Here is a 14,089-nt window from a genome sequence, read left to right as displayed (position 1 = left end):
AAGGAAATAAGAGAGTTATTTATAATGTTAAAGCACAAATGATACACAGATACACAAATAAGTTCCAATCTTAAGTTTCAAAAGGTAATAGAAGCTTCTATAATAAGCAAGCTCTGTATGTCTTTTAGGGCTAACCCAGGCTAAGCACTGGGGTTCTCTTACTTATGCCTAGAAAACCTTTCCCTCCAGAGTCCAAGCAGCATAGAAATACCATTTCTTCTTGTGAGGGGTTTTTACTCCCTTCCCCACATGTGCTCTGAGCTGCAAACTCAGCTGATGGGAGGAATCTGCTCTCATGACTCATCTCCCTGGGGTGGGGGGGGAAGAGATGAGCAACAAAATCTTTTGTCCTCTTTAATGTTCCCCAATGGTACGCCTGGCATCAATGGGCCTTCCTTATTGACCAAGATGTAACACTTTCTGTTGGAGATCAGCACCACACTACTTAATATCTCTCTCCTGTCTGGTGAGTTTGTTACACAGTCACAGAGGCTCACAATACAAATGCTTAAATATTACCTTACAATATGGAATACAGATGCTATAAGTGAGATTAATGCAGGCAGCAACTCACAAGCAACAATAAAGTCTAAACACTGAACCCATTATTATAATTCTAATATCTATTTTAACAATAGGTCAGGAAGGAATTTTCCCCCAGGTCAGATTGGAAAAGATCCTGGGTTGTATGTTGGGGTTTTTTTTGTGTTTTTTTGCCTTGCTCTGCAGCATGGGGCACTGGTCACTTGCAGGTTTAAACTAGTATAAATGGTGGATTCTCTGTAACTTGAGGTCTTTAAACCATGATTTGAGGGCTTCAGTAACACAGCCAGAGGTTAGGGGTCTATTTCAGGAGTGAGTGGGCGAGGTTTTCTGGCCTGCGATGTGCAGGAGGTCAGACTAGATGATCATGATGGTCCCTTCTGGCCTTAAAGTCTGTGAGTCTATAAGAATGCTTGCACCACAGAGGTGAGTCAGACTGGCTCCAGTTACGTATTTGCCAGTGTTCAGTTGAGACATGGGGACCTGGGCATGTGCTGGCACCTGGTCTGCCAGTGTCTCTGCATCTACTTCTCCACTGACGCTGCTCCTTTCACAAAGGAAACATGGGGGTGGGGGCTTTTGCTGGTGCTGGCAGGATGCTGGGCTCTCATCCTGTCTTCCCCCCTCCCTGCTCTGCTCCCCCTTTGCCTTTTTCATTTTGTGGGCAGCATTAGTGCCACGGAGGTACATCCCTTGCACTCACTGTGCCTGTGTCATGCAGGTATTTGTCTACCAGGGGCGTTTTTCACCAGCTCTGAATCCACTGAAAACTTGCTGTAGGAAGCACAAGTGGAGGATGCATTTGGCAAAATCTATCCAGGGGAAAACAGCTGAGACTTTCCTCTTGGATCTGTGCTCTGGAGCTCCATTAATCTTCAGACTGTAACAGAGCCTGTTTTCAAACATACAGTCAAGTACCAAGTTAATTGGAGGCTGTTCTGGAACAGAAGATATGAGCTTATTGAAAACATAAAACCACTGGGGCATTTCCCACTTGCCAAATATCAGGATCAGTGACAATTAATTAGCAATTAATAATTTTGTTGGAAATATCAGACTGCATCATCACAGGTAGATGGGCATCCTCAGGCTGTAGACATGACTAACTGGGTGAGGAGAGGATAGATTTGCATTGGTTGCACCTGGATAAACTCGGAGTCCTATGAAAATTGCCAGGGGATATTCCATAAGTCTGTCAATAGAGCTGAGCAAATAATTGATTTTACAGTTGCAAGGGGAACTTGCAGGGCCCCTGCAGAGAGAAAACTAGTCATATGAGGTCACATTTTCAAAAGGGCTCAGCAGGTCTCACTTCTGACCAGATTTTCAAAGGGGCTCAGCGTTCAAAAGGACTAAACTCTTTTTTTAAAATCTGGGGTACAGCCTTCAAAAGTGCTAAGTGACTTAGAAATCCAGTTCCATTGACTTTCAATGAAACTAGGCTACATCCCCTTTTGAAAATGGAAGTCAGACTCCTGAGACACTCAAGCGCTTTTGACAATTTTACTCCTACTCCCTTATTTTGGTGCCTATGTGGGAGCTGAAAGCTTTCAAAGATACTGGCCATGTTACGGGCTCCCTTCCTTGCCTCAAGGTGCAAGAAAGAACAGATGGGAGAGGGAGACTAAATAAAGAGTAAATGTAGACATTGCAATCTACATATTTTTCAAAAATGATAAAACATTTATTGCAGTAAAGACAACCAAAGATGCATGAAATACTTTTCTATTGTTACTGCCGTAGGCAAGGAATTGCTGTAGGTGCCCAAGGATGTTGTGCATTTGGGGCTGGAAGGGGAAGAATACGACATGATCCAGACTTTGGCAAAGTTTAAGGCCCTATGCTCCATGTCATAGCTATCACCAGTTGCCAGGTAACAAGTCCAAGCATGTCCCATGCCCATCACATCTATTTGTACTACAGGATGAGAAATGTCATTGCTGCTAGCAGACACTCTGCCTCTAATAGACAACCCCAACGAGAGAGTCTGAATGGATTTATTGATGGCCTCTCCTGTGGTTTCTGGTAATACTCTTATTTCTCTGTGTGTTAACCGATCTCCTTACAACTGACCGCTGAGCACAGTGAGAGCCCATCATCTTCATCATCATCATTACACTGAAGGCACCACAGATGGCGCGAAGCACTGAGGCAGGCCAGAGAGGAGCCAGCAGGGTTGTGTGGTGAAAGCTCCAGCACTTATTAAGGTTTGTGGCTTCTTCCAGCTTGTTTCCATTTCCTGGCTATTTATGCTTGTAAGATTTCCATTTATTTATGGTAATCAATCCTTGCAGTTTTGACGTTTCAGGGTCACCTTGCAGGCCCCAGTGCACTAGTTCTAGTCAGGGCTTAAATTCTCAAAGAATATTTCCCGGAGTCCCCCCGCAGAAGGTACGGGGGCTCAGGCCCTCAGCCCCACAGGTTTAAAAATATGTATCGGAGCACTACTCCGGACAGCTCCAGCTGAATTTAAGTCCTGGTCCCGGCCCTATTGAACTCAATGGGAGTTTTGTCATTGACTTCAACAGAACCAGAGCTTAACCTCGGTTGGCTTGGAAGGATAGGTGGTTGAGAAGGTAAGCTACTGGTCTAAGAGTCAGGAGACCTGGGCTCTATCCTGGCTCCACCACAGGCTCCCTATGTGACTGAGGACAAGCCCACCGTGCAGCCATTTGCCTCTTCCATGCATTTCTGCACTTGCAGAAGGGGAATTAAACTCAGGGCCTGAGGACGGCAGCTTAGCTGTGCATGGCCTGAAACACGCTATCTTCTGCAAGCTGCAGCTTCACAGCCTGGCACACAGGATGCCTCCTGTAGTGACAATCCCAAGAGACAATGAAGTGAGTCTCTAGATGACGGTATGGGGAGAAGCAAGTCTGTCAGCAGGCAGCAGATGTGGTGGGGACAATAGAAGTGCAGAATATCTTTTTTTTTCCAGAGCCAAGCCTCATCATTACAGAGTGTGAGCGGTTCCTCGTGGAAAAGGCTCACGACAACACAAGGGGGGGAAAACTGGTCTGTTGGTGCAGAGCCCAGCTATCATGAGCTGAAAAGACTAACAAAAGCAACCTCCACTTCTGCCCTAATTTAGTTTTCTTGAACGGAAAGGGATTGCTATTATTTTTACACCTAGATGTTAAAACCCAGTGTGCTAATCGAATGTCAGTTTGGTGATGGCTCTCTGCCTCACATGCTCCTCCTGCATTTTCAGTTAGATACAGGATCCTTCTGCCAGTCCTGTCTTAAAATGCTGGGTTGTGGAGCTGTCAAACGGTTGTGGCCTTTCACCCCAGAGGTGGCTGCTTTTCCGTGACCCCTGTGTGTAGTTGGTAGGGCAGTTTGTTGCTTGGGAAGTGCTTTAGGATCCTTCTGGGCTGCAAGGAGTTGTACAGATGCACTAGATTCATTTTTATCCTATCCCCTGTATTTATTTACTGCTACATTACCATCGGCAATGGAGAGGCAACAAAGCTGACGTAAGCCAAGTGCTTTTTGCAGTGACTCATTGCGTTCTTGTGATGGCTGCTTGCTTCAGACTATCCCTACCCCTGTGATTTGCTTCTAAACTGTAGAGAACGCACAGGAAAAAGGCTTCTTCTCTCATTTCTGTGCAGGGGATTTACCATCCCTGGGGATAGCCACAAAAACCCAGTGGGCATTGGTGGGAGGAGAGACACCTCTCTGCACAAAGAAAGAAGGGGGCAGGCTTTCAAGTAAGAGATGGTAAGGCATTTTCAGTTGACCTGCTTTTGTGCCTATTTCCATCTCCACATCATCCCGAGTTAGTTCAGAAAAGTCATGCTCAGTACACATACCTGCGCTGCGCTGCTATACACAGTGGCATCTGGGGAATGCAAAATAGAGAGCTCACACTGAGAGTGACACTGTGGCCCCTGTTACCTGGCTCTGGCAGCATAAAGAGCCTGAAAGTGGGATTAACTGAGTCCTACTTATTGCAAGGCCCCTGTGGGGTGAAAGGGCCTTGTGGAAAGAAGAGCTCAGACCTTGGTTTGCTAACAGGGGAGAACGTTCTATCCCACATCGGAGCAGCAAGAGGGAATTTCACCCCAGCGCAAAGTCTGTGCACCACTTAAATCCCAGTTAAGCCCTCAAGCCCCAGTTAAGCCCTTTGAGGGCTTGTGCTGGCCTTCTGCACAGGGGTGACTTTCACCCAAATGTGCTCTTTCCTCGCTTACTTTTCATGGTCAAAGGGTCCACAGGGTAGTTGGCATCAATAGAAAGTATTAAGAAATGCCCAGGGTTCCGGTTGCCCTTCCCAGCTTGAATCCACTGCCCCTTCCCTAGGCAGAAAGATCAAATGAAGGCAAGATGAGTCCCTTGCAGCACTCCAGAGTCCCTGATTTCAGACTGCAATCTCCTCAGGGCAATGACTTGCAGTGAAATCCTGCCCCATGGAAGTTGATGGCAAAACTCCCATTGACTTCAACTGGGCCAGGATTTCCCCCCTGACATTTTCACTTCCCCGCAAAGTCCTGTGGGCACTGATAACTCTCCATAAATAAATAATAAGGGACTTGCCCCTCTCCACAAGAGTCACTGCCTCATCTTTCAGCTGGAGTGTTAGAAAGGGAGTTCGGGGACGGGGTTTATTCTGGGCAGGGCTTGAAGTTCTGCTTTATGCTGGACTCTTGTCCCCTCTGGTTATCTTTGCTGGATGGTGGTTTTTAAGTAAATGCACCAGAGGCTACTGATGGGCAGTGCATATTTTACAGCTAAATACAAGAAAGAAATAAAGCGACTCAAAGGGTCATAAAGCGGGGGCCTCAAGGCAAACTTCCTCTCCAATAAAATGGCTGTCTGAAAAATATTTTGGAGGAAAAAGAAAATCCAGTTTGACTATCATGCAAAAATGAGATGCTGAGAAAACTGAATTTAAAATACCTCCCTGACCCCACTCTCAGGACTGGGGAATCGCTTAATCTGCCACCATAATTAATTATACAGCTGCATATTTATTCTGGGATGCTCTGCTCAGATGAATTCACATACATTTACTCCCCACTTTCCAGGCTGCTGAGCCATCCCTAATTACCATAAAAAATAAATAATTTTCACTTCATATCACAGCAGAGAGGAATTTCCCTTTGTCATTTGAGACCTCCCTTGAAGACTCCCTCCTCCCTGCTGCCTCCTTCCCATGTTAACAAACGGGTTGAAACACACAGAGACACTGACACATCACACACGTAAACACGCAGCTCCTCCAACAGCAAGGAGCTCCTTCTGCTACACAGAACTATTACACTGGTGACAACCCAGCAGAGTGAAACGTGCAAAGCCCAGGCAGGCTCTCACCAAAACTACAACCCAGGACCAGCGGGACACGAAGCACAGTTCAAACACAAAAAGGAGAGATGGCACAAAAAATGTGACCCAGGAGACACTGACAGAGATTGACTTTCTGCACAAACTAGACTGTAAGCTCTTTAGAGCAGGAACCCTCTTTTCATTGCACACCTGTACAGCACCTAACAGCATGGGGCCCTTGTTTAGGTCCCCTAGCTGCTATCACAGATTGACTACAGAGACTACTACTACTACTACTAGTTGTGTCTGAAACACAAGGGAGCAGGAAGGAGAGGTTTCCTCAAACTATCAAGAAGATACAAATACATTGATTATCAAAAAGCAATAAGAGAAAACCAAATCTAGCCTGGAAGAAAGGCAAGAGAGGGCAGCGACCTGCCACCTGACTTGGAATGAAGAGGACATGAGATAAAATCCCAAACTTAGTGTGACGTCTCATTCTGGGCTGATTGTGTAGAGATCACCTGTACAGACTCTCATAGATAACAACACAACCATGTTGCATTCAGATGTAACCCCTAGCCTTCACTCGATGGAGCACTAAGATTTTTCCTTTCCCATCACTCCACCCTGGTGACCTCTGATGTAGTGTGTAGGATTGTAACAGTTTCTGGGCCCTCCAGATTCATAGAGATTGCCTTGGGTGGCAAAGGCAGCCCAGTGAACTGAAATGGGATGACTGCCATGCCTGGGGCTTTTCTGGATTCATTCATCCTACAACAATCTCCTCTTAAAGAGACAGTGGAGTGTCCCCCAAGCCTCCCTGCCTAGGTCATTCCAAGTCAGTGAAGATGCCTACCAAATGTCCGGTCCTGAGAGCATCTCAGACATGAGGCATTGCCTGGTTTCCCAGACGTGCACAATGCTGCCTCATGGTTCTGCAAGGTTCTAAATGCATTCTGAAGACTGCCCACTGTCTTAACTCTCCTGAGATCACCTTTCCACCAGAGTTTAGCAATACATGGACAAGAACTGCTGCCAGGGTCACATCCTTGTGCTGGGTGTGCCAGTGAATAATAGTGACCATGCGCCTGGAGCCTGAACACTGTGGGATAGATGCATCCCTGGCATAACTCCACTGATGTCAAGATAGTTTCACCCAGAATAAATTTTCTCACACTAGCAAAAGAGGGTGCAGAATTCCTCCGCCACCAGCACTAGACGAGCCACTGGGTGATGCTATCCTGTCCTGCTCAGAGCAGCCAGTCTATGGCAGCGCTCCCAGTGCTGGGAGCTCAGAAGAGCTGCACTGGTGGTAGGAGGTTTTCACAAGCTAGACAAGCTACAGTGTAGACGGCAGGTCAGTCTGAGCAGGCTTAGATGACAGTGTTAAAATGCTGGGCTATGCGGCATCTCTCACTGCTAGTACCACCTGGAGCTGTGCCAAGCGAAAATTTTCTGTCCTAACCTTGCCAAAGCAGGCAAAAGTTTTATATCCTCATTGGGAATACTTAATCCAGACCTTTAACATTCATTGAATTGCGGGGCGGGGGGGGGGTATGCTGCCAGTGCTCCTGGAAGAGCACGTTGAATGTTATGCATGTTTATTTTTTCCAATGACTACTCCACTACATGCATCTCTGATCCCTGTAGGGCCTGATCCAAAGCTCACTGGCACCAGTGGGCATTGATTTGGTGAGCTGTGGATCAGACCCGTAGTCCCTCTGCCCCTCTCTCCAGGGCTCCTTTCGGTCGGTAGTCCAGGCAGATGCCCTGCCTGTTCCAGCATGGGGAGCTCGCTCCTGGGGCTGACTTTTATGTCTGACACTTACCGGGGGCTGCTTGGAGACCGCAGCTTCGGAAATCTCCTTCTCTCTCGGATGCACAATAAGAAACAAATGCAGCAGCTATTGACTGCGAGGAGTTATTCTGCCAGAGCCCCCTTACGGGGCACTTCCCCGTTCGGACACCATCTGTCCTAATTAATTACCGCTCCCCCTGGGGGGGGTCCAGGTTGCCCCCCCGGCAACATAGCTGTAATGCAGCAGGGGGCCAGGGCACCGGCTCCCGAGCAGCCTTGGTTCCTCTCGGGGATTTGCTGCTGAGCTCACAAGAGGAGATCCGCGCTCGGCAGAGAAGGGCAGATGGCAGCTCGGACCGCGTCAAATGCCCCCTGATCCCTAAGGATGTTTCTTGCAATGGATACAGGGGGAACTTCCAGACGGTGCCTAGCACTGAGCTGTCCGCCAGCCCCTGGCTCCTGGGGCGGACGGGCTGGGCTTTAAAAGGCAGAGGATGGGCGCGGGCAGCCCGCTCCCGGAGAGGCTGGGCAGGTGCCTCGAGCTCACCCGGCGCAGCGCGCGCAGGAAGCCCCGGGAGCCTGGAGCGGGCACCGCGCCGCCCGGGCGCTAGGAGAGCAGGCGGAAGGGCCGGAGCCCTCCCAGCTGCGCTTGCCGGGCGCGCGGCGCGGGGCGGCCAGGCAGTGGCAGGGTCCCAGCATGGAGGCGCCAGGCTCTGCCCAGGCTCCCCGGAGAGGGCGCAGGGGCTGAGGGGCTGGTCCCGGAGGCGCACACGCACCGCTGCGGCTTGCTGGGCTATCAGGTAAGAGAGGGGCACGCGGTGCCTAGCGCCTCGGGCGGCTTTAGGGCCAGGGTCTCCGCCTCCCCTCCCCCTGGGCCAGGGTCTCTGCCTCCCCTCCCTGGGCGGGACACCCCACCCCCTGTGCCAGGGTCTCTGCCTCCCCACCCCCGGGCCAGGGTCTCTGGCTCTTCACCCCTTCTCTGTGCCAGGGTCTCTGTCTCCCCTCTCCTGGGTGGCATCCTGCACCCCACCTCCACCCCCCCACTAGGGTTTCTGCCTCCCCTTTCTTGGGCGGCACCTCCCACACCCTGTGCCAAGGTCTCTGTTTCCCTGGGTGGCACCCCACACATGAGCGCACACACCCTGTGCAGGGTCTCTGCCTCCCCGCCCCTACGCGCACACACCCTATGCAGGGCTGCTGCCTCCCCTCCCCTGGGCAACATCCTATGTGCCAGGGCACCCTGGTCCATTCCCCAGGCACTGGTGGGCTTTAGTGGCAGCCTGTTTTTCCCTTCCCTCTTGCCCAGGAATTTCTGGCTCCCCTGGGCTGTGGTCCTTAAGTCATTCACATGCTTTTCATACAGAGCCACAGGCTGAAGGAGGAGGGGGCTCGCACTGGCAATCTCGGGCACTGCTGCTTCCCACCTGGGAAGAGAGGCTTAGAAGCAGGAGAGAGGTGGCTCTGGGCTGGGGAACCCTGCAGTTGATGCAGGGATTCCCGGGCAGGGTCTGGTGTTTCCCCATTGCAGTGAGGCTGTTGCACATTTGCTGCCACAGCCATCTGGCTGGGACTCCAGGAAGAGAGGAAGCCTCTTTGAGCTGGGGAGGGAGCAGGGATGGGGATCCTCGGCCCTGGGACTTTGCAGAAAACCTTGAGCTGCTCATCCCCATTTAATGCAGCAGTCTGAGCATCTCTGCCATAGCCCCTCCATTGGGGTCCAGAGAACCTCCCAGGACCTGATCCCAAAGCCCATTCAAGTCAATGGAAGGCTAAGCCCATTAAAATCAATGGGAATCTTTCCACTGATTTCAGTGCAACAGGTCCCCAAAGAACAAAGAGGGTGCCCAGGAAGGCAAAGGATGCAGCAGGGACCCTGCCCCTCCCCCTTCCCAGGGAGTGCCCATTAAAGGCAAACTGCAGCTCTCAAGGCCAGGCTCCCAATGGCTTGTTGGGCATCCTTTGACAAACAGAAATCAGTCAGGGGAAGACATGGGAGGACTCTGCAAAGGCACTTCGCGTTTAATAAAATGACTGCTAAGAATTCCATGAGTGCTGCTGGACCCAAAGCGCATTTCCCCCAAACAGCCTCTGCAGATCTGTCTTCCTAGTCTTCACACACACAAAAAATAGCTTAGATATTGCAGCCATGTGTTTTAATGCAATCAGCACTACCTCCCTCCCCGCACCAAGGGACACTTTACAGGTGACTTTCATACCTGGTGCATCATAATTCATGTGCCACGTAAACATTTCTAGGATTTGTCTGCAGCAGTTTGTCAAAAATGCATTCACAGAATTTGCAGGAGTGAGGATTTAGAAGTGAGCTACAATGACAGGAAGTGTGCCTTAAAACTAAAAAATACCAGCCTTGCTAACTGCTTCTGTTGGGGAAATTTGCTTTTAATCTCAGTCAAAATGGGAAGTATCCATGTGTTGGGCAAACTTTTGAAAGCTGTTAATCTAAAGCACTCTTTACCCTTCAAGAAAAATACAGTAACTCCTAGTTTAAAGTTGTCCTAGTTAACATTGTTGCGTTGCTGATCAGTTGGGGAACATGCTTGTTTAAAGTTGTGTAATTCTCCCTTCTAACATTGTTTGGCAACCGCCTGCTTCGTCTACTGCTTGTAGGAAGAGCAGCCTGTTGCAGCTGGCTAATGGAGGCTTGAAACCAGGGTGACCAGCAGCCCACCTATCAGCTCCCCTAAGTTCCCTGTGCAGCAGTTTCCCAGCAGGCTAGCAATTGCAGCTGTCCCTCCCCCCACTGCCATGTGCTGCTCCTGCTCTCTGCCTTGGAGCCAGGGCTGGCTCCAGGCACCAGCATCCCAAGCAGGTGCTTGGGGTGGCAATCTGCAAGGGGCAGCAGTCTGTGTTTTTGCCCCCAAGCAGCGTGCCAAATTGCCACCCCTGACGGCGGGAGCAGTCCATGTGCCGTTAGGGCGGCACGTGCGTTTCCGTGGTGGCGGCAATTCGCTGGCAGCTTCTATGTTCAGCTGTCCATGGAGGCACAGCTTCTGTCTTTAGCCGCCGCGGAAACACGTGAGCCGCCCTAAGGGCACACGGACTGCCTCTGCCATCAGCAGCAGCAATTCGACGCCCTGTTTGGGGCAGCAAAAACAATAGAGCTGCCTTGCTTGGAGCTGCTCCCTGAGACTCCTGCTTGCTGCGGGAGGGAGGGAGAGGGGGGCTAATGTCAGGGTGTCCCTCTCCCCCCTGCTCCTGCACCCTGTTTACCCTATCTTCCATAGAGCAGGGGGAACACACCAGGGCTCAGGACAGAGGGAGCTTGTAGCAGCTGCAGTCTCAGCAAGCTAATCTAATTAACAAGTAGTGTACTTAAAGGGGAAATGCGCATATCTCCCTCCATTCCTGCTGCCTTGTAGAGTGAGAGAGTTAACCCTTGAGGGCTCATCATTTAGCAGTAAGGGAAATATCCCACCCTCTGACTCCTCCACCTCAACCAGGCTTCACAATCATCATCACTGTGTACCAGCATTAAATTGTTTGTTTAAAACTTATGCTGTGTGTGTGTGTACACGTACATACGATGTTAAGCGAATCCAATTTCCCTATAAGAGTTAATGTAAATGAGGGGGTTAGATTCCAGGGACACTTTTTTTATATACTTGCATACCATATAAAAAAAAAATTCCCTGGAACGTAACCCCCCTCATTTACACTAACTCTTATGGGGAAATTGGATTTGCTTAACATTGTTTCTCTTAAAGTCACATTTTTCAGGAACATAACTACAACATTAAGTAAGGAGTTAGTGTATATATATGCACTTACTTCAGGACTGAGATTCAAGTTTTAAGCTTCTCAGCAAGTGCATAATACATATTTCATTCTTCCCACTATTTTCAGAGAAAAAAGGTCTTGGCCATTTTAGAATAAATGTACATACCTTCTATTTGAAAGGTTTTTTTGGAGAAAGTGTGTTATCCAAGGAAACTGTTAGCATGTTGTATGGATGCACTTCAGATCATTATATATATACACACACAGTGCATGCTTCAGAAAGTGAATGTTTTCATAAGATTGTTTTTTATTTAAAAGCACAATGCATTTTTAGCATCCATGTATATGAAACTTGTGTAATTCTCATGACTGTCTCCTTAAAACACTTGAAATAAATCTTGTAAATTTAGCAAGAAGAGACCAGCATTATCCCAATTTATTTTTCCATTAAGGTATAGCTTTTTGAATAAATATTTTAAACTAATGGGGAAATTGAGAATTTACATATAATTTCAGACAGTCTCATTGGTATGCATTATCCATTGTGCTGTGTGTAAAAAAAAAAAAACAAAAAAAACAAAAAAAAACAACCCTCCCAAAATCCACGAGAAAACTAAAGCTTATTTCTCTAAGTGTAAAACGGCTCCATGTCTTAATACCTGATATTGGAGATAGCGCTTAGATCTTGGCTCAGGGCTTTGTGTTTTTTTTAAGTTGAACTTTGTCACTAATGTGAGTGTGCAAGAAAAAACAATGAAACCCCCACAGGGAGAGCCATCAAAATATTATTTACTGTTGCATTTCTAGACAGTGGAGTTAACTGTGGGCAGAACTAATGTCACCCATTAGAAAACAATCATCAGAAGAGACAAGCTCAGATAGTTCGTGATACTCCACCACCCCAATATTTTCAATGCAGGAAAGAGGATTTTTCCCTCTAATACAAAAGGCTTGTGACCTCCACAGTTCCATTTTTTCCAAGCTGGAAAATAGGCTGGTCCTGGCTAGTTGATGCTTTAAAGGGTGATGCACACACCTCCTTGTATCTGAAGATATTACTACAGGAAGTTATCCCATCTAAAAGGAATTCTAAGATGGAGCACAACATTCAAATGCTTTTGACACCATCACTGACTGCAGGTGCAAACCTCTGAGCCGGCACAAGTTGCCTGTTCCCCCAAGGGCCTGATCCAGAGCCAACTGAAGTTTCCATTGTTTTCAGTGACCTCTGGCTCAGGCCCTCGGAGCTGCTGCTTCATGAGGTGTATGCCGATGCTCAGACCTGACGTCGGGATATGTCTCTTCCCCACAGAAGCTTGAATTCACAAGCATCCTTCTGGAAGGAATCTGGATTAGCAATCACTTAGCCACAGATGGATTGTGAGGAAGTGTTCCATGGAAAAGATTATAGGTCATGGAAATTCCACTTTCTCCCTTAAAATTAACATACCCCCACTACCTCCCCATGTTAGTATTTTTTTTAAATGTTGATTTTGAAAGGAAAGAGAGCACAATTAAGCTCTGAGGCTTATCACAGACAATCGTTTCCTCCAGTCACTGTAAAATGCGAGGGTTTGTTTTATGCATTGATGAGCATGTTTCTTTAAGGAGCTGTGGTTGAGAGAAGCATGCCTTTGCTAGGTTGTTTAGCATAAATCTGGCATTAGTCTCTCTCCCAGACCCTCCATTTCAAACCTTCCTCTGGTTTTTATTACTGTGACTAGACATGGCCTGGGAAAGGGGAACTTCCAAAGTCCCTTTCAGCTTTTTTTGTGCCTGCATCTCTGTTAACGGGCACTCCGTTACCCACCCAAGATGGGAAGGACCCTTCTGTAGCGAAAGTTGCAGGCTCCCTGCTCAACTCCAGGCTTAGGCCATGTCTATATGTGCAGCGGCACAGCTGTATCAATGCAGCTGGTTTGCTGCAGCACATCTGGTGAAGATACTTGCTGATGGGAGAGAGCTTTTCCATCTGCGTAATAAAGCCACCTCCATGAACAGCAGAAGCTCTCCTGCCAACATAGCTCTGTGCTCATGAATGCTTGTGTCAGTGTAATTTGTCCCTTAGAGGGATGATTTATTCACACCCCTGAGCAACATAAGTTATGCCAACCTAAGCCATAGCATAAACCAGTGGTTCTCAAGCAGGGGTATGCAGAGGTCTTCCAGGGGGTACCTCAATTCATCTAGATATCTGCCTAGTTTTACCACAGGCTACATAAAAAGCACTAGTGAAGTACGTACAAACTAAAATTTCATACGACTTGTTTATACTGCTCTGTATACACTGTACACTGAAATGTAAATGCAATATTTATATTCCAATTAATTTATTTTATAATATATGGTAAAAATGAGTCAGCCATTTTTCAGTGATAGTGTGCTGTGACACTTTTGTATTTTTTAGGTCTGATTTTGTAAGCAAGTAGTTTTTGAGTGAAGAGAAACTAGGGAGTTACGCAAGACAAATGAAACTCCTGAAAGGGGTACAGGAATCTAGAAAGATTGAGAACTATTGGTGTAGACATAGCCATAGAAGTGAGAAACATAAGCGATCCCTCCCTGACTGACACAACATTCTCACCGGATTTCAGAGACCAGTGGAAGCTACATCCTGCCTCTCCCAGCCTTTGGTGTTTTGCCCAGTGACCTATGAACTCATTAGAAATCTAAAAATGTCCAGTTCTTAATGTTATAAAAAGCACATGCCTGGGGATACAGTTGTGTAATGTGGTGGTG

General features: G+C 47.9%; 1 protein-coding gene across 1 annotated transcript in view; it reads left to right on the top strand.

Annotated features, from left to right (window-relative positions):
• The first annotated feature begins 8,339 nt into the window (after positions 1-8,339).
• KCNS1 (potassium voltage-gated channel modifier subfamily S member 1) overlaps positions 8,340-14,089 on the top strand; it is a 34,406-nt gene continuing 28,656 nt past the window's right edge. Inside the window, exon 1 of the mRNA XM_030533657.1 lies at positions 8,340-8,412. The gene's annotated coding sequence lies outside the window, so the exon portion shown is untranslated. The remainder of the gene's footprint in view (positions 8,413-14,089) is intronic.

This window comes from Gopherus evgoodei, chromosome 14, assembly GCF_007399415.2.
Source record: "Gopherus evgoodei ecotype Sinaloan lineage chromosome 14, rGopEvg1_v1.p, whole genome shotgun sequence".
Classification (NCBI taxonomy): domain Eukaryota; kingdom Metazoa; phylum Chordata; order Testudines; family Testudinidae; genus Gopherus; species Gopherus evgoodei.
Note: the sequence above shows the minus strand (reverse complement) of the source record. Positions and strands in the feature narration are given on the sequence as shown.